General features: G+C 35.1%; 2 non-coding genes across 2 annotated transcripts; both read right to left on the bottom strand.

The window, feature by feature from the left end:
• Nucleotides 1-15,779: 15,779 nt before the first annotated feature.
• Nucleotides 15,780-15,886, bottom strand: LOC124888231. The gene has a single exon (XR_007046363.1). It is a non-coding gene; the product is annotated as a small nucleolar RNA R71 (small nucleolar RNA).
• A 6,962-nt stretch (nt 15,887-22,848) lies between these two features.
• LOC124888293 lies at nt 22,849-22,955 on the bottom strand. The gene has a single exon (XR_007046421.1). It is a non-coding gene; the product is annotated as a small nucleolar RNA R71 (small nucleolar RNA).
• Between the last annotated feature and the right edge of the window lie 2,180 nt (nt 22,956-25,135).

The following is a 25,135-nucleotide window of genomic DNA, read 5'->3' as shown; positions in this document are numbered from 1 at the left end:
TGAAAAGAAGCATTCTGAGAAGCATGAACATTTTGAGAAGTGATAAAGTGGCCTCCTTGATAAATCCCTTCTGATTTCGGAAATATGGGCCCTTTTTGTCGAGCATCAAAAGGTAGAGACGTGTTTGGAAGAGTCTAAGAAGGTGTTCTACTCTGCACCAACATGAGCCTTAGCTCGGCAATTTGTTGCTCCAAACCAACAATGACTTCTGGAGTTATCTCTCTTACCAATGAAGGACTAGGGTACATTGCTACGGACAAAGTGGAAACTGACTCAGATAAAGTGTTTGTGCTAATCAAACAAGGATCCATAATTGAGAGAGTCTTTCTGTTATACCAAGAAAGAACTGATGAATTTGTAGCTACTTTCTTGACTTTAGACCATGTAAATATTGATGTTCTACCAGCAATTACTTTTTGTCTTTATAAAGAAAACAAGTTTGACTACCAGCATAAGTCATCCTCTCTAAAAGAAAAGAAAAACACTTCAAAAGGTAAAATGTTAGTTCATGAATCATAATAATTAACCAAAGTAATATGAAATAAATAAAATTTGTTTAGGTCGAAACAAATTATCCCAAAATTGAAAGAAAGTAAAACTTTTGGAAAGTGGTTGAACGATCAGAATTTTAACCATTTGACAGTTTTTCAATTTAATGGGGAAAACAATATTTTTAATAGAGCGAATTAAATGATTTGAAAAGGTCAGGCGTTTACGAATAAACACCCTAAAGGCATATTTGGAAGGCACGTTTGAAGATAACCTAATATTGCCATTAATAAAATACCTAGTTAACTCTAACTATAATTAATAACGAGAAAAGGCGACTTGTGAGAGGAACATATTTAATGTGAATTGGATAATGACCTATTAAATTTTGAATAAACTTGGGTGATTTGGAAGGGATTTTATCGATTTAATTTTTAAGGGCATTTTAGGAGGATTCAAATTTTGAGTCTTATATGTCTAACAACGCTCTAAGCCTTCGTGATAGAATAATGAAATAATCTTGTTTAATGTCAAACTTATGTTATTTAAACATACAAATCTCGTGAATATAGATAAAGAAAACTAATGGAACACTTTAGCACATAAATCGTTTTTAACGCGTCCTACCATACATGGGACCTTTCAAGCCAAAGGTAAGCCTAACATTTGAAGGATATACATGTTATTTTTAAGACGTTCCATTTCTCCGAAATATATCCCAAGGGAAAATGGTTCGTACAATTTAGCGTCACATACTTCAATTAAAACACATAAAGGATGATCGTTTGTTATTGACTCGTGGTCAATAGATGTAAGGTGGGCTTTTCTAATGGGTCCAAAAACCCCTCAGGTATTGGGTCGTCAGCATCATGCCTAAAAAGGGTTTTGGTTTTTCTCTATCCTATGTACCTAGAGTGAGCTTTGACTAGGTTCCCAAGTGGACAACTTGGGTTTGAAAATACGAACAGTCATCGGATGCCTAACGTGTCAATAAGCTATTGTATTTTCAACAGTTTATTTGGAATTGATAAATAGGTCTCGGGACATCCGCAAAACCCCAAAATAATTTATATATCCAACTGTGGAAGTATGCCATGAAATGCAACAGTTTAAATTTATGAAAGTTTAAACACATAAGGAAACAAACAATTCAAGTATTACCAACCCAAATAATTAGTTGAAGAAGTTCGTTCAAATATTTGGTTAGAAACTAGTTAAATTCCAAGCAGTGTCGTCATTTCTGTTTTATCCTTTTCAGATTTTATTAGACGAGTAAATGATTTTGACCTCTTCAAACTATTTTAAAAGATTCTAGAAAATTTTAAAATAATTTTTAGAAGATTACAGAGTTGCCACTTGATTTTTATAGAAAAATATCAAGAAAACTTAAGAAAATTTTAAAGATTCAAACAGAAACAAATGTTTAATCTTTGAAATGAGAGAAACTGGGTAAGGGTTCAATTAACACCCTAAGAAGATTTTTAAATCACTTAGGAGTGTCCATTTGAAACGGTTTATCAAAAATAACTAATTTGACTAACTAAAGTGGCTAATTTTCAAAAAGAATTAATTTTACATAAAATACTAAAATTATTTTTTTAAATATTTAAAATGACATTTATTTATTCAAACGAGAAACATTCTACTTGAATTAAGTTTATTTATTTACGAGGAAAATAATTTTTTTTCGTTTGTGGAGAAAGAAAAGATTATATGACTACTTTCTTAATATTATTATTCATTATTATTATTATTATTATTATTATTATTGTTGTTGTTGTTGTTGTTGTTGTTGTTGTTACAAGAAAGTAAAATTGTTATATAAATAATATCTTTGAAAAATACTAAGAGTAACTTAAAAGTATCTTATTAGTCACGAAAAGTTAGAATTTACAAGAAAAATTAGTTTATTGAGTTTGAAGAAAGTTACTTTAATCCAAATAGATTATTAGTTATATGAACATAACAAATGCCATTTTGAAATAAAATACTTAACCTTTACAAGACTTTTTTTGAAGAAAAAACCGAATGAACCAATTTAATCCATTTTAGACAATATAAATTAGGTAAACGAAATATGAATTAAGCAAGAGAAAACTAATATAATATAAAATGATAACACCTTAGAAAATTTACCTAGATTAATTGATTAAAATGTTAGTTAATACAAATAAATAAAGATAAATTAAAGATACAAAAAAATGAATACAAGGATTGAAGTTGGGCCCTTAATTGTCCCATCAATAAAGCTATCCAGTTTTTAGGCTTTGAATTATGGACTTTGGGTCCTCTTTCTGCAGTGTATATTATATGTACATCAGACCTATTTTGCTGCATATTCTTGTATATACGCTGTATATTAGCATATAAAAACCTTTATTCTCGCGTCCAGCTTTATCATACGTCATATGTTGGTTTATACCAGTCACTCTTGACCTTTAAATCTCATATATATGGTGTATACCAGTGTATATCAGTCCTTTTTTTCAATAATTAGTCTACTTGAGGGATTGAAGGAGGTTTGGGACCTTGTCCCAAAGAGATCCATGGGAATAGAGAGTCTCACAGACTCAATTCAAGGCTCCACACAACAAAGAAAAAATGGAAATTAGTACATGACATATCTGTAGAGCACAAAAACTACAAAAAATAAAACAAGCACACTAATTCTGTTTAAATGTGAGAATCAAAATAAGGAAAACAAGCACATCTAATTAAAATAGAATTTCAATTCAGTTAAAACAAGCATACTATAAAAAAAAGCACATTATATCAAAGGAAATAAATCAGCTGCTCTTCTTAGTCGAAATCAAACAACTCTTAAACTAGAATCTGACGACAAATAATATTCAAGTATTGATTTGCCTAAGACATTATTAGGTCCTCAAAACACAAAACAAAACCATTAACTCTATTAAACCGTATCCAATATGCAACACCAACCCAAACTAGTCTTCTTAACAAGAATTACCAAAGCTGGAGAATATGGAACTAACATCGATGACCATATTGAATTCAAACAAGACCAATTCCAAAGAAGATTCGCATCTTAACACGAAATGCGCGATAACAATTAAGTTTGAATCTTTCTTTTGACACAACCATAAAAAATGTCAAAGTGGAAAAAGTGTTCCCTTTTTTTAGGGCAGCAAACTAGAACAAACGAACCTTGGGGGTGGAATTCCACCATTGAACTTCAATTCAAACTTGTCGGACTTCAACTTTTCATTGGAATTAATTTTTCTAAATTTTCTCTTCGAGAATTTTGGTTGCGTGAATTTAGAAGAATGTGCCTCCAAAACACGGAAATCCTCCTCTCTTCTATCCCATAATATCTATTTATAGGAAAAAGTATTAGGGTTCCAATTTTGAAAATATGGATTTTAAATTTTAATTTTGGAATGGTCTTTGGGACAATTGAAGTCCACAATGAGACAAAGAGCATTAATGTTCTTTGTACTTGAAAATCAGTAGAAAAAGATCACACACAAAGAGAGAAACATATCCATTATAATATTTCTTAAAATAGATTAGCACAAGATGAGAAAGGAAAAAATGATGAAACCTTAGCCATTCTCGGTCATATGAAGGGGTCATTTGGTAAAAATAAGGGGCGACTAGGGTTTCACCATTGGTGGATGTCATTGTACGTTGATGTTGACATTAAAGTCATTGGTGTTGTTGTTCTATTATTGTCGTAGTTGGATAAAAAGGAAGGGGAAAGAGAGTCGGTCGGTTCAGGTATATTAGGCCTAGTGGGTCGGTCCAAATGAAAAAAGAAATGAAAGATATTGTTATTGGGCTCGGATGATGCTGGGGTATTTGTTTGGGCTTGGGGTAATTAATTTAGAAGGGTAAGGGTAGTTGGGCAGGTTAAAAAATACAAAAGAAATAAATCCCATTAAATATCATAGCAACATTATAAAATGGCCACAACTGAATTGATAAAGTTGAGAAGAAATTAATTACCAATTAATTTAACGATCTTCTTAAATTCAATAATTTTAAAAATAAACATTTAATAATGCATAATTTTTGTGTAAAAATTAAGAAACTAATTATTTCTTAAATTTCTTATTTTCAATCAATATTGGAAAAAGTAAAGTATTTGTAATTTAATCAAACTTTTTAATCTAAATAAATTCTAAAGCATTTTCTTTAACTAGCAATTATTTAATCGTGTATAATTAATCACTAAACATATTAATTTCACCTAAATTCAAAATGTAGGCTTGAATTTACTTTAAAATAACTTAAAATAAATATTTTAAAATTATTTAAAATTGAAAAATTTTAAAATTTTGAATATGGAGTGCAAAAATTAGATGTCAACAAGGCAATCTTAGGAATATCCTCCCTCCTATTCTTTAGTTGATGCTAACCCGGCCAAATATCAATCTTAGTGAAATACTTAGTACGCTGAAGTTGGTCAAATAAGTCATCAATCCTAGGAAGAGGGTACTTATTTTTAACCATCGGCTTATTCCACTGGTAGTAATCAATACACATCTGAAGAGAACCATCTTCTTACACATAAAAAGAATAGGGGCACCCCACGGAGACACAATAGGGTGGATAAAACCCTTGCCAAGAATATCCTTCAACTACTCCATAAGTTTCTTCAACTCAGCTGGAGTTATTCTATAAGGAGGGATAAAGATAGGACGAGTGTCCAAAAGAAGATTGATATCTCCTAAAACTAACCTCTAAAATAAGTATGTTGTGGTTGATGCCAATTATAGTAACCCAAATAGATTAGGGATGAGCTGTATGATCCCGTAAAATTCTCTTGTAGTCTGAGCCTTAGAGCGTGTCAAGTAAAGTGTAAATCCGGTCCTAAAAGGTTGAGAAGTGTCTTCCCAAATGATAAATATTTTGAACTATGAAGAATTTCCCTAATATAGACTTTTTTTCATGTATAGCATTGAATAAGCTTTCCATCAATACCAATTTCATCAAAATCTGGCATCGGACGAGGAAGTTATGGCCGTTTTATTGAAAGGAGTCGGAACCGCCCAGGTGCGACGGCCAGGTTGACGGACCATCGATCTTGCAACGGACCATCACCCAGACTATGATAACAAAGGTAGTGATGCCCAAGTGCGAAGTCCAGGACGACGGACCATCAAGGCTGCGACGGATCATCGCTGAGACCGTCACGTACGATGGATAATCTGACGGACCATCGAGGTTACAACAGACCATCGATGGGACTGTCGCGCTGAGGTAGTGTGACCTCATCTTGGCCGACATGCGACAGATAGTCCGATGGAACATCGGGTTTACGACGGACTGTCACTTCGACCATTACCTCGAGACAATGTATTCTTTTCTGGGCCAATGTGCGACAGATGATATGATGGACCGTCAGACTGAGCGACGGACCGCCACTTCGACTATTGCAGTCCTCGATCAATAATTTTAACTCAGTTTTTAAAAGGCCTTTTGGTTTTTTTTTCCACTCTTTTCAACCCCTATTTATATCCGATCAAGGCTTAGAAATTTATTTCTCATCTTTAACATCAAAAACTAGGGTTTATACAAAATCAAAACCCTTTCTTATTCTTCAAGAAAAATCAAGAGAAATCAAGAATCTCTCCAAGAGCTTTCAAGAAAGAGTTTCTCTAAGGTATGTAGATATTGATTCTTGGATCCCTTTCATCCAAGAAGCTCAAGGACCCTTTGCTAAAATTCAAAGATCTTATGTTTCTGGGTTATCATGATTCATGTGAGTTGAAATTGATGTTCATGCTATTATTGAGTTTTGTCATGTTTGTTTGTAAGGTTTTCAAGCTTTGACCCTAGTTTGTGATATTCATGTGATGTTCATGATAAACCTTCTTCAAGTTGCTTGTTAAGTGATGTGTTCATGTCAATTAAGTGAAGAAACTTGTTGAATAAGAAAAGAATGCTCCCCATATTTTTGATAAAATGTTTATGTAAAGGAATTAGAACCATTATAGCATGTTGACTAAAAATCCCCAATTATGTGCAAGCCCATGGATGTCAAATATTTTTTAAAAAGCCTTAGTGAATGAATTGTGACATGATAGCATGAAATTCTCCAATTATGTGCTCCTTGATACATTCTAAGACTTTAATACATGCCAAGTGTTTGATGCAAGACCTTGTTGAATGGAGCATGATCCAATATTATATCCTCTTATGTTATTATATGTTTAGGATTCCTAAATGCTTGAAGTGATGCCTTAGTGATTGTGATGGTGAATGATTGTCCACGGTCTTGATTATTTAAAAATGTTTATGTTTTACTTTTTTGTTATCGAGTCCTGGGGTATTTATACCCGATAATTTAGCTGTTGTCTAGAGCCCGTGTCAGTTTTCATGATAATTCTAGTAGAGCCATGATTCTTAGAACTCAGCAAGTTATAGAACTCTGTATTCTCAAACAGATACAAAATTTAAGAAATCTCAGTAATCGTCGTAATCTCAGTATCTCTAGTAATCTAGCCTCAGTTCTGTACCCAGCTCAGATCTAGTAGTATTCAAGTGTTCAGTTCTGACCTCTGTAGTAATCCAGTACTCTATTCAAAGCTCAGTGTTGTTCAATTAGATAACGAGATTCAATAGTATTCCATCAGATACGGAACCAAGTGAATTCATCTTAACTCAGTCAAATCATTCGAGAAACATGATTAGTATCAGATTCAGCTTAGTTTGTGTTCAGTTAAGAAGCAGTTAAGAGTCTTTCAGTTGAGAGTATAAGCTAGCACCGAGCGAAGGCATGGATGGAGGCTCCCTGTCAGAGAGGCAGAGTCATTAGGAGCAATCCCTAAACTCCAAAACTTCATAGCCAGTACAGGATATAAGAGTTACCCATCAGGAAAGGCTGATCACCCGTCAGATAGTCTTGACTATTATATGCCTTAGGATTGACTTACTGTGAGGGTCACCCATCAAATAGGCTTGACTAGAGAGGTATATACCCTTGGTATGGTATTGACACCCTTTCAGCTGACGTTACAGGTTGGACCCCACCAGTTGAGATTTGGGGCTTATCGGTTAAGTGACTACTTCCCACAGTTGCAGTTTTAGTATCAATCTTCAGAAATTAGGACTGTCAAATACAATCATCTATCTCAGTAAGGAACTCAGATAGTTCCATTGATTCATGGACCACCCATCAGATAGGCTTAGTCCCATATAAATTTATTCAGTATCAGATCTAGAGATCACCCATGAGATAAGATTGATCTTAGTCTTAGATTCAGTTGAGTATTCTTGTTACCAGATCTAGAGATCACCCGTAAAATAGGCTTGATCCCAGTCTCATATTCAGTTGAGTAATCTTATTATCAGATCTACAGATCACCCGTTAGATAGGCTTGATCTCAGTCTCAGATTCAGATGAGTTTTCTTATTTTTAGATCTAGAGGTCACTCGTCAGATAGGCTTGATCTTAATTCATATTGAGTTGAGTAATCATATTATTAGATCTAGAGATTACCCATCAGATAGGCTTGATCTCAATCTCAGATTTAGTTGAGTATTGTTGTTATCAGATCTAGAGATCATCCATCAGATAGGCTTGATCTCAATCTCAAATTTAGTTGAGTATTCTTGTTATCAGTTCTAGAGATCATCCATAAGATAGGCTTGATCTCAGTCTAAGATTTAGTTGAGTATTCTTATTGTCAGATTCTGACATAATTTTTTCTTATCATTGATAGTATATTCCAAAATAATCCGTTAGAGAGGTTTGATCTCTGATGTAGTCAGTCGAGAGTAGAGAGCTCAAAATTCAGGCAATGAAATGAGTATATTTAGTCAATCAGCTTCAGTATCCTAAGATTCTGAGATCACTCGCTAGATAAGACTGATCTCAACTCCAATACTCAGTTATTGGTATTAGATAATTCAGTTGTTTAGTATCTCGGTATTAATAGTGATTTTAGATTATAGTAATGTAGTATTCGATTTTCAGTATTCAGAGTCGTGATGGTTGAAGTTATGGTTTGTGCATTCATGGATGTGTTCTCATTTAGTACTCTCATGATTATTCAGTTAAGTAATTGTTCATGCATAAGCCCTTGGATTTAGCCTTACCTCATCTGCATACTCGGTACATTACCATACTAATGCATTTGTGCTATGGTGTTTTATTTGACACCATAGGTTCGGAGGCACGAGATCCAGAGTACCTTTAGCAGCTCAGTCCCAATCAGCGGCAGTAGATATAAAAGTGAGTCCTCTTCATTTAAGATAATCCTTTTATCATTATTGCATCAAATTTTGTTTATTTTTAGTAGACGGAGTTAGTTGGGACATGTCCTATCATCTCCATAGCTCAAACAGTTTAGAGGGTTTTCAGACAGATATATTAGTATTCAGTTTTAAATTTTATGTATTTTTAGATGTTTTGAATTTTATGGCCAGTTTTTGAAATTATTAGCTATATTATATAGGGTTCAGGTATAAATATCAGTAGAGAGTTAACTTGTGGTGCTTTGGGATCATGAGCACCGTGTGACATTTTGGTTCTAAAAAATTGAGTCGTTAAACGAACCCATAGGGGAAACATTGAAGAAATGCTTAACTTAAAAGTAAATAGGGAAATTTGGAAGTAGTCAATAAGTAGTAACCAAACTTTAATCCTTTGAGTTGTGAATAATAGAAGACAAACACTAGGACTGTATTCCCATGATTTCTTAACTCTATAAGTTTCTCCTGTTCAACCTACTTATTTTGTTGCTCTACATGTAAAGTCGACAAGTTATGTATTATCAGTAGTCTTGTGAATATGTTGATAAATTTCAACCTTTACCTTCTAACTCTCAGGGTGTCACCTTGTTGCTCCTTGTCTATGACTTCAGTTCAATGCTCACCTTTCGAGTCTCAAGTTCATTAGATGTGATAATGGAATAATAGGATAGATGTGAATCTCAAATTACTATCTTAATCCCTTTTTCCTAATCATAAACTCCCTTGTGAGGATGTTTGCAAATACAGGCTATCCCCAAGATTCTTCAATAGCTCTAAGATCAATTATTATGAAGAAGATTAAGACACATGCATAAATCCTAGAATAGATAAATATTTCAACTTTCTTTACGTAGCTAATCCGTCAGGGTTCCCATAATCCAAGTCAAGGAAATTAGTCACTCATTTTTGTAAAAAACCCCATGATAATGAATGAAGAATCAGTGTAATTAATTGCACAACATAAGATGAATGAATCCTAAGTCTTCAATTGAATAATAACAAAAAATTTCAAGAGGAATGTGGAAGTATATAATAGTAGTAAAAATAATGTTAAAGTGTCTCACCTAATTAAATATAAACCCTAGGATATTTATAGTATCTCAAAAATACTCAGAAATCCTAATAAAATGGTAAAGGAAAATTTATGTCGGCAGACAGTACGACTCGCTCATCCACTCGTGTGTTCTCCTTATGAGTCTTACTAGGTCTCTCGTATGATCTCTAATCTCTGATCATCTAGGCTTTAACTTTTTGTTCTTCTTATGACTTCTGTTCACAAGTCGTACCTTGACCATATGACTTGTGTCCTGCACTCATATCCATTCGGGACTTCTTTCTTTTCTGCTTTAGTTACTAGTTTTCTTACTGTTGTATCATATGAGTCGTACTCATACTTATGACTCAAACTCTTCTGAGACTTCGACTCTAAATTTCTTCCTTATTCTTTATTCTCTTTATAATTTTCTGTTACGAACCGTATCCTCATCTTACAACTTGGATCCTAAGTCGTATCTTCTTGTCACTTAGTTTTTCTTCCTAGCTTTGGTTTTTGTTGTGCTAATGAGTCCGCCTATGAGTCATATGTGGTGTTGATGACTCGTATGGTGACTCGTATTATCTGTGAACTTTTCTCTTTCAGATCTTTTTGTTCTAGTTTTATCCTGATACTATCATAGACCTATTTCACTTTCAACAAGAAGAAATACATATCATATCTACTAAAATAACCTAAGTACAGGCATAAATTCATTATTTTAAGCATCAAAAGTGTTGTGTTTACACAGAACATAAAAGATCAATCCTAAACTTAATTTCCCTATCAGGAAGGATGCCCAGAAGATCATCAGGGAAAACTACTAGAAATTCATTAACTATTGAAATAGATTATAATGAAGGACCCTCCGAGTTAGAATCATTAACCCAGACCAAATGATAAAGACACTCCTTGGAAATCAATTTTTTGGCTCTAAGATATGATATGAATCTCTCCTTAGGCACTAAAAAACTTCATTTCCACTTAATAACCAACTATTTTGGGAATTTGAAAATGACCTTACGGGTCTGACAATATAAAGAGGCATAGCACGAATTCAACCAACCTATCCCTAGGATGACATCAAAATATAATATGTCTAATTCAATAAAATCCAAAAAAGTTTCCCTACCACCAACAGATACCACACAACCCCTATAGACCCTTCTAGAAACTATCGAGTCACCCACTAGATTAGAAATAGAAAAAGGATCCAAAATACACTTAGGATCAAAATCAAAATGCATAGATATAAATGGGGTCACATAAGAAGGGTAGACCTCGAATCAAGTAAATAGTACATATTATGAGAGAAAAGTTTTAACATACCAATAGCGACATCAAGAGATTCCATAGATTCCTGATGAGTGGTAAAAGCATACAGACAATTCCTACCAATGTCAGTACTAGATGTGGAGCCCCTTGGAGTAGGAGAAGATGATGTGGAAATTAAAACCATATAAGCCCATGTAGCGACCCTTCCATCGAGGCAATCCTTCAGCATATGTCTCAACTGGCCACAATTGAAACACCAGTTCCTCCTCTCATTATAGAAACCATGATGCACCTAATCATATAGTTTCCAAGAAGGATGATGGACTGAATAGGCTCCATTGTCCTGAGATTGGGCACCTTATTCCCTAGAACTATCAGTACTCTGCAAATAATGATATATAGATGGCTTCGATAGCCTGCACTAGCAGTCTAATAGGAACCAGAGTTGCCCTACTTCTTCTTAGATGATTTCCCACCATCTCTAACACTCTATTGCTTACCTCTACCATAATCTAAATATCAAAACTTCTTACTCCACCTCTCCCCTACCCCTGCTCACTTCTTCTTTACCTCTTCAACCAGTTGTATATGCACCACTAGTCGAGAGATATGACTATTATTGTTCAACAAAGAAGCCTTGCTCTCCATAATTAACTCATAAGACAAATCAGAAGAAAATTTCCTCATTCTATCCCTCATGCTAGACACTAGCTCAGGAGCATATCATGACAACTAGTGGAATTTCAAGGCATATTCCTTCATTGCCATCCTGCCTTACTTCAAATTCACAAACTCCTAAGCTTTTTCCTCCGTTAAATCCTAAGAAAAGAAGAAATCCAAAAAGACACTAGAAGAATTATTCCACAATGCTACCTCTGCATCATCATTCTTAGACTGACCTCACTCTTTATACCATTTGTATGCTATATCCTTTAACTGATTGGCAGTGGATTCCACACCCTCTATATCAGAAGCATGTATAACCCAAAAGATCTCTTCACTCTTATTTTGAAAGACCCTGGATTTTAGACCTTGGAAAATTCTTGAGATTTGAGCTCACTACCTTTGTAATGACTTATTATGGGTATGGGTCACATAACCCTATTCATTAGGCATCTCGTGGGTGGTGGTTGGATTTTTGATCTTGGTAATGACTAAGTAGTACGAGTTATTAGGGACAGTGATTAGTCGTTAGGATGATCCTGAATCAAATCGGTAACTTAGAGGCTTGGCTTGGATCTGAGTATGAGTATCTTATAAAAAGACATGAAGAGAGGTTATGAGTGGTAGGGTTGAGTCATTTATTGTCCGATATTTAATCCCTTAGGTTCTATATTGGATATGACTAGATCATATGAGTCATATAATCAGGTCACGGGTGGGATCATGGAGTCTTATGGTTTATATTTTATGGGTGCCCAACTCACTGTCTTATTGATTCTCAAGGGAACGAGTCATAGGTTGTGGTCATGAGTCAAGAGGGTCGACTCATAACCACATGCGACCTTTTTACAACTTTTTAAGTGTAGGGCATTTTGGATATTTCCCACTTTAAGTCCCTTTTACTCGATGACTTAAAATATCCTTTGGGACTTCATTAACACATAATTCCCAATAAAACACTCTCAAACTCTTTGTTCAAGAAAAAGTTAGAGTTTCATTAGGCTAATCAATTAAGGCTTTCAAGGGAAATTAATCTCCATGATTTTTGGTTTCTAAGGCATGTTACTCCTCCCTCATTGTTATTTTATAAAAATCTCATGTTTTAAGTTATGGTTTTCATGGAATTTTATGGTTTTGAGATGAAGGTTGGGGGTTTTAGTTGTTATGGATGAATATTATTTCTCATGGTTTAATATAGGTTTCCTTGTTTTAATTATGGTTTTGAACATAAGGTTGCATAGGTATAGTGGTTGAACTTGATAATGCTAAATTGCTTTAAACTTGTGAAGCTTTAAGTAGTTATTATCCCAACCTTGTTTTGTAAAACTGGTAAGTAGTAGTTATAAAGGTTGGAATTTGAACTAGGGGTACCATGGAATCCTTAAAGTGTTTGGTTTGACTATTTCTTGAAACTATTGCATGGAACAAAATAGTTAAATATTTAAGGTTGGTTTTGAAAAACTTTTGGGGGTATGAAGGAATCCCTAAAGTGATTTTAATAATGGAGTTTGTGTGGTACAAAGGACTCCCCTAATTGCTGACTGGTGACATTGCTTGCAAGCTATAGTCTATATGATGATACCACTTTATAATGCCTTAATAATTGATTCCTATAAATAGTGATTTTTTATGTTTAAAAGGTTTTAATAGGGCAATAATGGGGGTTGTGAAAGCTAGTCGTGAAGGTGTAGGTCCGAAGGACGGACACGTCGGGCATTCTCTGATATTCCTTGATGCCTCTAGTTTATGCAGCTAACACATATTGAGGCCTTTTCAGTAGGGGGAGCTTAATCCATATTGCCCGTGGGTGGATTTTATGATGGTTAAGCTACACAATCCAGGTTAATATTTTAAACATGCTAAATGATCTTGGGTATATTTATATATTCAATTACCAATATTCACCCACACTTGGACTTGTTTTGAGAGATATAATATTCTATTTTGAGTGTAATTGAGATTTAAGTGTGTTTTTTATCTAATGGACATGATTAGTGTTTGTAGGACTAAATTGTGATGGAATTAGATGTGATTAGACACATTAATGATATGTAATGGTAAAGAGAGCAAACAAAGGCATTGAACATAGCTCAAAAAGGCAAGCTGAAATTCTAAACTTCCCATTTTTACAATCACCACACCGCGCTGACTGACCAAATGACGTTTGTCAAAATCTGGAATGGTACCGCGATATCACCGCATTGTGGTGAGGAGCCAATTCTCATTTGTCAAATTCTAGAATGTGGGCATGATTTTACCGCATTGCGGTGAAGTTTCAGTTTCCAGTTTTCAAAGTTTATAGCTCAATACATTGTGGTGGAGAAGGAAATTGGATTTGTCAAAAACCAGTAGCTCACTGCGATTGCAGTGCATCATGGTAAGGAGCCAAATCGCAGTTGTCACAAAATAGTAACCTTCCGCTATGACACAGATTTGCAAGGAGTATGGCATTAGACACCTAGCGCATCTTGCTGCATGACAAAATTGGGATTATTTTGTCCTAGCTATTAAAGAAACAATTTTGTATAATTAAACAGTCTTTGGAAAGCATAGCAATGGTAGAAAAACACAAAATTCTCTCTCTTAGGGTTGTTAGAATTTCTTTTGAACTTCTGTACTTCAAGATTAATTATTGGTATGATTAAATACTTATTTTTTATGTTGAATTCGAACGTGAGTGGCTAAAAACCCTTGTTATGGGGTTGAGGCCATGAACATGATTACTCTTTGATTTTCTTTATCGTATTTTATTTTTGGATTATCATCTAGGTTGTTCTTAATTTCTTGAGCTTACTATTTTAATAAGCGGACACCATTTGAATAAATCTATATTTCTATGCGAATCCAGGAAGAGAATCGTTGGATAAAATGAATAAATTAAGGAGAAAGGTTTTTATCCATTTATAAGATAAGGGGTTTGAATTAGCATCTTAGATAGGGATATGCCAAGAAGCCTTGCTTGGTTCAATTGTAAGAAGATAACTTCATGAATCTAGATGAATTGTTACATATCTGTGGGAGCTGTAGTTGCAATATTCAATAGATAAAAGATTTGAGGTCGGGAGATCAAGTTCGTACTATAAACCTTGCAAATCAACAACCCGATAACCAACTAGAATATGATAAGAATATATAATTGTATGATTGTTAGATGTGCCTCAAACCTGGAATTCTCATCATTACTAATTAGAATCGTTGTTTTCTCTGATATTTTCATGAATTGTTATTTCTTTTTTATTCACAATTCCACAAACATCTTAATACTTTACAACACTTAATACCTCTTTGTCTAAAGCTAAAAGTTGGTTAAATTTCTAGTTGCTTAGTCCTCATACGAATGATATCTGACTGTCTAAGTCGCTATATTATTTGTATGATCCGTGCACTTGCGTGTGCGTTTGAGCCGCAATAAGTTTTTGGCGTCATTATCGAGGACTAGTATAATTAGTACTTTGCTAAATTTTTAATTTTTGATGATAAGTTTAAGTGTTAACGACTTGATCTTAGAGGCTGAATTTTTATAGGATTAGCTAACTATAGGACTGGTTAGAGATAAAGAGTTGGTAGAGCCTTTTGCAAAAGCAGAACTGATATTTCAACAAAGGCGAAGAGCTCAATATCCTATTTAACAGGATTAAATGGTTGAAAGAGTTGATCCAAATGATATTGTTGATCTAAATACCAGGCATGTCCCAGCTTTGGTTATCCCAGTTGTTCTTGCTCAACCAGCTGCTAGACCTATTCGTGAGATAACAATCCCACTTAGAACCATGTGACTAATAGTATTCACAAGCCCGAGACAGGTAGTCGATTTGAATTAAAATAGAATATGGTGCAGTTGTTAAATTCAGCTGGCAAATTTTTTGGCCTTTCACATGAAGTACTATAGCAGCACATACAGACCTTCCTCGAAATAAGCGATACTTACATTCATGCAGGGGTAAATACTAATTTTGTCAGATTGACACTCTTTCTTTTTTCTTTAATTGAGGAAGCAAAGATGTGGTTGTATGCTAAACCGCCACTCTCCAATACTTGTTGGGAAGATCTAGCTCAAAATTTCCTTATTCGATTATTTCCATATGGAAAGACTGAACATTTGAGAAGCGAGATTCTGAATTTTAGACAGAAAAAAAGAGAGAATCTCTACCAAGCTTGGGAGAGATTTAAAAGTATGCTCAGAAATTTCCCTCACCATCATTAGTCTAATGATGTTCTTATTCAAACTTTCATTGAGAGGTTAGATCCAAATACCAAGATTCTCTTGGATTCAGCAGCAGGTGGGCAAGCTCTTGAGAATACTAAGGATGAATTATACACATTACTGAATTAGATTTCACAAGGGCATCCTGAATGGCATGTTGATTCGAGGAGTGCTCCTAATAAAGTTCGTGGCGTGTTAGAGGTAGATGAGTTCACAGTGTTATCAGCCTGACTTGCAGTAATGCAAAATCAGAAGCTTACTCAATTGAACAACATGAAGTTGGGGGTTCCATGGGAAGTATCTATAACTAATGCAGTCCAACAAGTGAATTATTGGTGTGAAGTATATGGAAGTAGTGAACACGCGGCAAAAACTTGTGCAGTTAATCTAGATTCTGTAAATTATATGGGAAATGTGAATCATCCAAAACAATAGAACTTTGGTAAAACATATAATCCCAACTGGAGAAATCAACCCAATTTCTCATAGGGTGGAAATTAGACACAAAATAATAATCAGTATAAGGGATCAGTGCAATAGAATCAACAACAGTTTCAGAATAACTAGACTACTACTCAAACAAGTAATATGGAGAAGATGATGAAGTAGTTTTTGGTGAATCAAGTATAGTTTACAGCATATTTAAAGAGTCAGTAGTTGATCACTAGGAATTTGGAGTTGCAACTTAGTCAAATTATGGGAGCACAAAATACAAGACCTCAAGAAGGCTTACATAGAGTTCGGATGAAAATCCAAAGCAAGTAGATATAGTACAATAAGGAGTGGGTTGCATTAATAAAGATGACACCTGAGCAGGTTAGTCCTGCAGTCACTGATGATGATTCTAAAGACAATGAGAAGAAAAAGGTCAAAGAAAAAGCTACAAGTGTGAAATTCAAGTAAATAAGAATACTTTACCTTTATCCTTTCCTCAGAGGCAAATGAAGCATCAAGAGAATGCCAGTTACAAGAAGTTCTTGGATTTTCTAAAGTAGGTTCATGTAAACCTTCCTCTTGTTGATATTCTATAGAGTTTTCCAAAATATGCAAAATACCAGAAGGACATAGTGGTAAATAAGAACCGATTGACAGAGTATGCTACAGTTGCACTTACTGAGGAGTGCACATCCAAGATACAATATAAACTACCCACGAAGCTGAAAGATCCAGGTATTTTCACTTTGTAGATTACTATTGGGCAGACCATCAGTGCTCGTGGATTATGGACTTTGGGGCTTGCATAAATCTTATGCCCACATCTTAGTACCGAAAGATGGGTTTCGGGAGTCCCAAACCCACAACCATAGTTTTACAGTTGGTTGATAGGTCCTTTGCTAGGTCAGACAAAATTATTAAAGATGTTTTCGTGCAAGTGAGATCACTGATCTTTCCAGTAGAGTTTGTGATTCTTGACTTTAAAGTTGATCCGGTTGTTCTATTTATTTTGGGACGACTCTTCTGAGCAACAGGGTAGTCACTAGTTGATATACCTACAGGAAAGATGACAATCATAGCTCATGATAAAGTGGACGTTTTTGATATATATAAGGTGATGAAATTACCGGCTACATACATAGAATTGTCTTCTATATCAATTATTGACCTAGCATCTAAGCTACATCTGTGATTTTATAATGATACACTAGAGCGGGCTTTGATGGGTCATGATCTTTATGGATATATGGTGGCATTGAGATTGTTCCAATTCATGACTTTGGTGATGGTTGAAAAGAGAAAGCTGTCTTTTGAGCCATTGAATAGGCCAATTGGCCCATCTCTCAAAGCTTTAATTGATGAATCTCCAAAATAGGAGCTTAAGGTTCCTTCTTCTCACTATAAATATGTTTACCTTTGTGAAAATAATACCTTGCCTGTTATTTTGTCTACAGGATTATCTGATGTATAAGTAAAAGAAGCAATGGAGTCTTAAGAAGAAGAAAGAAGGTTATTAGTTGGTAGATGTCTAACATTATAGGGCTAAGTCCAACTTTCTACATGCACAAGATATACATAGAAGAAGGTTTCAAACTAGGGGTGCAGCAACAATGTAGATTGAATTCAGTGATAAAGGACGTGGTGTGAAAAGAGGTCATCAAGTGGCTTGATAATGGGATTGTTTATCCAATTTCGGACAGCAAGTTGGTAAGCCTAATACAATGTGTCCCAAAGAATGGTGGTATGACTATGGTTACTAATAAAGCTAATGAGTTGATTCCCACTCACATAGTGACTGGATGGAAAATTTGTATTAACTATCGGATGCTGAATGAAGCCACAAAAAAGGACCACTATTGTATTTCGTTCATTGATCAAATATTGGATAGGTTGGCAGGGTAGGAGTACTACTATTTTCTTGATGGTTACTCAGGTTACAATTAGATAACCATTACAACTGAGGACTAAGAAAATACTATTTTTACTTGCCTATATGGTACATATGCTTTTAGACGCATGCCTTTTGGCCTCTGCAATGAACCTACAATGTTTTAGAGATGCATGATGGAAATTTTCTATGACATGGTTTAAGAATTTGTTAAGGTTTTCATGGATGACTTCTCTGTCTATTGTAATTCTTTTGATGTATGCTTGTAGAATCTAGATCGAGTCCTAGCTCATTGTGAAGAGACAAATCTGGTACTGAATTAGGAAAAATGCCATTTTTTGGTCAACGAAGGAATAATCCTTAGCTATAAAGTGTCATGTAGAGGACTGGAAGTAGATACAGCTAAAATTGAAGTAATTGAAAAACTACCACATCCGGTTACAATGAAAGGAGTGCAAAGTTTCTTTTGGCATGTAGGTTTCTATAGGCATTTTATTCAAGATTTTTTAAAGATTGCAATCCCTATGTGTAAACTCTTATAAAAGGAAGCCAAGTTTTATTTTGGGGCTGATTGTCAAGAAGCTTTTGAGAGGCTAAAGAAGAAATTGACGAAAACACCTATCTTGATTTCACCGAACTAGGAGTTACCATTTGAATTGATGTTTAACACCAATGACGTAGCTATGGGAGAATTTTTAGGGTAGATAAAATACAAGGTATTTTGTTATATTTATATTGCTAGTGAAGTCTTGAATAATGCCCAAATGAATTATACAATCACTGAAAAGAAGATGTTAGTGGTGGTTTATGAATTCAATAAACTTAGAGCGTACTTGGTGGGCAATAAAGTTATTATTCACACAGACCATACGACCATCAAGTATCTCTTTAACAAAAAGGATGCAAAGCCTTAATTAATTAGGTGGATTTTATTGCTGTAAGAGTTTGACCCAGAGGTTCATGATTGTAAAGGAGCAGAGAACTAAGTTGAAGACCATTTGTCATGGCTGGAGACTCATGACCATATTGCTGATAACTTTCTCTAGATTCAGGAAGTGTTTTCGGATGAAAATTGTTGGCTCTAGATGCATGTGAGCTTCTGTGGTATGCCGATATTGTGAACTTGGTAGCATGTTTAATTTATCCTCCTAAAGCTACCACTCAACAAAGAAATAAACTACTTTATGATTCTTTTGCTTATATATGGGATGAGCCATATCTTTTTAAGAAGGGTCTTGGTGGAATTATACACAGATGTGTTCTGGAAGCTGAATTCACACAAGTGCTACAAAAGTGTCATTCATCTCCTTATGATGGCCATCATGGGGTGAAAGAACAGCCAGAAAAGTATTGTAATTTGGTTTCGTTTGGCCAATATTGTTTAGAGATGTAGTGGCTTTCGTGAAAAATTGTGATCAGTGCCAGAGGTTTAGTACAATTTCAAGGCATCATGAGATACCCCTGAACAATATTCTTGAAGTTGAAGTGTTCGATGTTTGGGGCATCTTATAAGCCCCTGAACAAGGCAGTTGATTATGTATCCAAGTGGGTGAAAACTGTAGCTTATCCCACTAATAATGCGAGAATAGTATTGAAATTTATGAAGAAGCACATATTCTCTCAGTTTGGCACCCCAGAGCTATAATTAGTGATGGAGGTACGCATTTCATTAACACTTGGTTTAAAAATCTTTTAGCTAAATATGGTGTTAGGCACAAGGTGACCACTGCGTATCATCCACAAATGAGTGTACAAGTTGAGGTATCCAATCTGGAGATAAATCAGATATTGTATAAGACTGTTAATGGGCAATGGAAGGATTAGGCCAAAAAGCTACATAATGCATTATGGGCGTATAGGATAGCTTATAAGATGCCCATAGGGACCTCTCCATATCATTTAGTCTATGATAAAGCCTTTCATTTTCCTATAGAGCTGGAACATATAGCTTATTGGGCCATTAAAAAGTTGAATCTTGATATGAAGGAAGCGGGAGAAAAGGGATTATTGTAGCTTGTTGACTTGATGAGTTTCGTCTCCATGCCTATGAGAATGCAAAATTTTACAAGGAGAAAACCAAGAGATGGCATGACAAGCATATTCAGGACAGAGTGTCTGAACCTGGACAACTTGTTTTGCTATTCAATTCAAGGTTAAAATTGTTTCTAGGTAAATTGCAATCTAAATGATCTGAGCCTTTTTAGGTGGTGCGAATGACGCCTCATGGAGTGATTGAACTGTGGAATATAGAAAAGACTGAGAAGTTCTTGGTGAATGGACAATGTGTGAAGCATTATTGGGTTAATCATGGAGACAAATACAGTGTCTCCATCACCTTTACTGATGAGTGAGACTGAGCTAAGTCATGCCACGACATAAAATAAAGCACTATGTAGGAGACAACCCACAAATGTAATGTAATAGGTAGTTTCATTTTTAGTTGTTAAAAGAAAAAGGAAAAAATACAAAAAGATGAGTCATGCCATAACCAAAACTAAGGTGTTGAGTGAGAGGTAACCCACTTTTTCTTATGATGTTTTATTATTTTTGTTTGATATATAGGGATGAGAGAATTGAAACCATGGAGAATATCACGTCCAAGGAAGCAATAAAGTTTGCAAACTGAGGTGTGTAAATTAGGTTTAACATCAGGTAAAAAGGGGGTTGAAAAATGCACTGAAACATAATTAGTGATGATTTAGCTAATGGACATGATTAGTGATGAAGGATGGATTTTTGATGGAATTGGACAAAATTGGATACATGATGGGAAATGCGTGATGATTGATGCTTTGGGATTGATTGTATGAACTTGAGAAGAAGTGGATTGAGCTCAAAAATCATGCATTTGAAGTTGAAAGCAATTGAAGAAATAAGCTGAGGAGGAGTGAATTTTTGGACTAGAAATAAATTCCAGTGGGGGCTTGCGATAGCCCCGCGGCGCGACCCCCATTCCCTTGGATTGACCCATGCGGCACGATCTTCACTTCCACAGAATGACCCACGTGGCATGATTTCTTATCCCTTGGACTGGCCCTCGCGACGTGGAGGTGGCTCCCCACTAGGAAAAAATTGTCCTATTATAAAAGGAACACTTAAACACAATTGAGACTACTTTAAAAACGTACAGCAAAGGCAAAAACACTTTTAAGACTTCTGCTAGGGTTCTTTGAACTTCATTACTCCAAGATTACTTTTTGGTATGTTTAATTATTCATTTTTTATGTTGAAACAAGAGTGGCTAAACACCTTTGATTTGGGATTGAGGCCAAAAACATGATTGCACTTTGATATTCTTTATCATAGTTTATTGTTGAATTATTGTATGGGTTATTCTTAATCTCTTGCGCTTACTATTTTGATGATTGACCACTATTAGAATAAACTTGTATTTGTATGTGAACCCGGGAGGAGAATCATATGATAGAACGAAGAAACTAAGGATCAATGTTCTTATTCTTTTATAAAATAAAGGATATACCTAGAAGCCTTTATTGGTTGACTTGCAGGATGATAACTTAATGCATCTTATTGGATTATTGCATCCCGCTCAACGATGTAGTTGTAATATCTAGTTAGGTAGAATATTAGAGGTCTAAATACCATGATCACACCATAAACCCTGTGAATTAATAACCTAATAATCAACTAAACAACAATAAGAATAGAGGTTTGTAAAATTAATAAAAGTTTCTCAACTCTGTAATTCTTACTATTATTGTTTACAACCCTGCTTACGTTGCTATTGTCGTATTTTATTATTTCTATATTTTTACTTGAAACTTCACCATCATCTTGATACTTTGAAACACTTTATACATTCTTGTCGAAAACTAAATTTAATTGAATTTTAGTGACATAGTCCTCGTGGGTACGATATCTGACTATCTTAGTAACAATATTACCTGTACGATCGTATGCACTTACGTATGCATTAGACCACAATAAGTTTTTGTCGTCATTGCCGGGGACTAGTATAATTAGTAATTTTCCAAAAAAAAAACTTTTGATGATTAGTTTAAGTGTTAACAACTTGATCTTAGTGGCTAACTTTTGCAGGACTAGTGAGGTGTCGGACTGTTAAGAAATAAAGAGTTGGTAGAGACTTATTCGAAACCAGAATAGGCATTTCATAAGAGGCGAAGAGCTCACTATCCAATTCAGCAAATTCAAATGGAGTAGCACAGAGATCCTAATCCCATTGATCTAATTGACCCAAATGAGAAACATGGTCTAGCTTCGAAAATTCCAGCTGCTCCTATTCGAGAAGAAGCTAGGCTTGTTTATGAAGTGGCAATCCCACTTATAAGCCATGCTACTAATTGCATCCGCAAGACAAGGGCAGGTGGCCGATTTGAATTGAAGAAGAATATGTTACAACTATTGTGTTTGAGTGGATAATTTGTAGGGTTCTAATATGAAGATTCTCAGCAGCACATACAGACTTTCTTGGAAATTAATGATACCTATATTCTTATTTGGATATCTATTGATTATGTAAGACTAACACTCTTTCCCTTTTTCTTAATTAGGGAAGCAAATAGGTGGTTATATGCTAAACCACCAAACTCTATCACTTTCTGGGATGGTCTGTCTCAAAAATTCCTTAAGAGATTCTTTACATCAGGGTAGACAACACGCTTGACAAGCAAGATATTAATTTTTAGGCAGAAAGAAGGAGAAAATCTTTACCAAGCTTGGGATAGATTTACGGGTATGCTTAAAAATTGGCATCACCACCATTAGTATAATGATGTACTGGTTCATACTTTCATAGAGGGTCTTGATCCCAACACCAAGATTCTCTTAGATTAAGTAGCAGGTGGGAAAGATCTTGAGAAGACTTATGATGAATTATATACACTGCTAAATCGGATTTCATAAGGGAATCCTAAGTGGTATGCTGACTCAAGGAGTGTTTCTAAGAAGGTTGCAGGTATGTTAAAGGTAGATCATTTTACTGCTTTATCAGCTCATCTTGCTGTAATACAAAATCAAAAAACTAATTAGTTCAGCAATATGAAGTTAGGGGTTACACAGCCGACATTAATAACTAATGTGGTTCAATAGGCAAATGCATGGTGTGAGATTTGTAATTGCAGTAAAAATGCAGTGGATAAGTGTGTGGTTAATCCAAATTCTGTCAATGATATGGGGAATGCTAATTGTCAAGGGTAGCAGAACTATGGTAACACTTACAATCTAAATTGGAGGAATCATCCCAATTTCTCATGGGGTGGGAATCAAGCATAGAACAACAATAAGTACAATTGTCTAGTAAAATAGAATCAATAGTAGCAAGTTTATAGTAATCTTGCCACAACTTAAATGAGCAATATGGAAGAGCTATTGAAATAATTTATAGCTGCTCAAGCGTAGTTGGCAGCAGATTTAAAGAATTAATAGTTGATTACAAAGAATTTGGATATGCAAATTGGTCAAATTTTAGGAGCACAAAATAATAGACCTAAGAGAGGCCTCCAAAACAAGTAAATGTAGTCACTACTACAAGCGGTTTGCATCTAAAAGAGTTAGAATCTGAAAAAGTAAATCCTAAGGTTACAGATGGTGATAGTGAGAAGAATGGGGAGAAAGTGGTTGAAGAAAAAGCTTCAAGTAATGAAACCAAAGTGAAGAAGAAGACTTTACCTCCACCTTTCCCCCAACGTCTTTGGAAGCACCAAAAAAAGACTAGTTACAAGAACTTTTTAGAGCTTTTGAAGTAGGTTCATGTCAATTTTCTTCTTATTGATAATTTGCAGAGTGTTCCGAAGTATGCAAAGTATGTGAAAGATAGAGTGGCAAACAAGAACCATTTGATAGAATATGCTATAATAGCACTTACTGGGAGTGCACATCTAAGATTCAGAACAAATTGCCCACGAAGCTGAAAGATCCATGTAGCTTTACTTTGTAGATCACCATAGGGCAAGCCATCAGTGCTCGGGGGTTATGTGTTTTGGAGGCAAGCATAAATATCATGCCCATGTCTTGGTTCAAGAATGTAGGTATTGGGAGTCCCAAACCCTCGACCATTATTTTTTAGTTAGCTGCTAGGTCCTTTGCTAGGCCTGACAGGACCATTAATGATGTATTAGTGCAATTGGGATGATTGATTTTCCCAGTAGATTTTGTTATTCTGGAATTTGATATTGATCTGGCCATTTCATTTATTATGGGATGCCCATTTCTAGTAACTAGGCAATCTCTTAGAGATATAGCTTTAGGAAAGATGACTATAAGGGCTCATAACAAGGTCAATGTAATACCCTAAATTTTCTTTAAGACTTATAGCATCTCTAGAAGATTAAGGAATGACTTCCAAAGTGAGTAATTTTTAAACCATATTGAATTTTCCTAATTTTGACTTTTTATCGTGTGGAAAATTGAATTATCTTTCCAATAATACCCACTTCGTCAAAATCCGGTGTCATTCTATAAAGTTATGGCCAAATTACAGAAAGCAGTTTGAACCATCCAAGTGCGACGAAAAGGTCAGACGGACCATCGAGATAGCAATGGACCATCGTCCAAGCCGTCACAACGGAGGCAGTGAGTCGACCTTCTGGCCAGGCATGACGGAATAGATGAAGGACCATCGATCTAGCGACAGACTGTTGCCAAAACCATCGCAACCAAGATAGTAAGTCCCTATTCTAGTCCTAGTGTGACAGTCAGGCAGACGGACCATTGAGCCAACAACGGACCATCGCATGAGCCATTGCAGATCCTGTTTAGCATTTTGAAGTCGTTCTTAAAAGGGCTTTTTGATCCTTTTTTTTACCCTTTTTAATACCTAGATATATCAAAGATGAGGCATAGGACCTCCATTTTATACAAAGCATCAAAAACTAAGGTTTTTCTCCCTCAAGAACAAGACCAATTCCTTTTCCAAGAACTTAAAGATACCACCATAGTTTTTACA

The sequence above is a fragment of the Capsicum annuum genome, chromosome 10 (genome assembly GCF_002878395.1).
Source record: "Capsicum annuum cultivar UCD-10X-F1 chromosome 10, UCD10Xv1.1, whole genome shotgun sequence".
NCBI lineage: Eukaryota > Viridiplantae > Streptophyta > Magnoliopsida > Solanales > Solanaceae > Capsicum > Capsicum annuum.
This window is presented reverse-complemented; position numbering and strand designations above follow the sequence as displayed.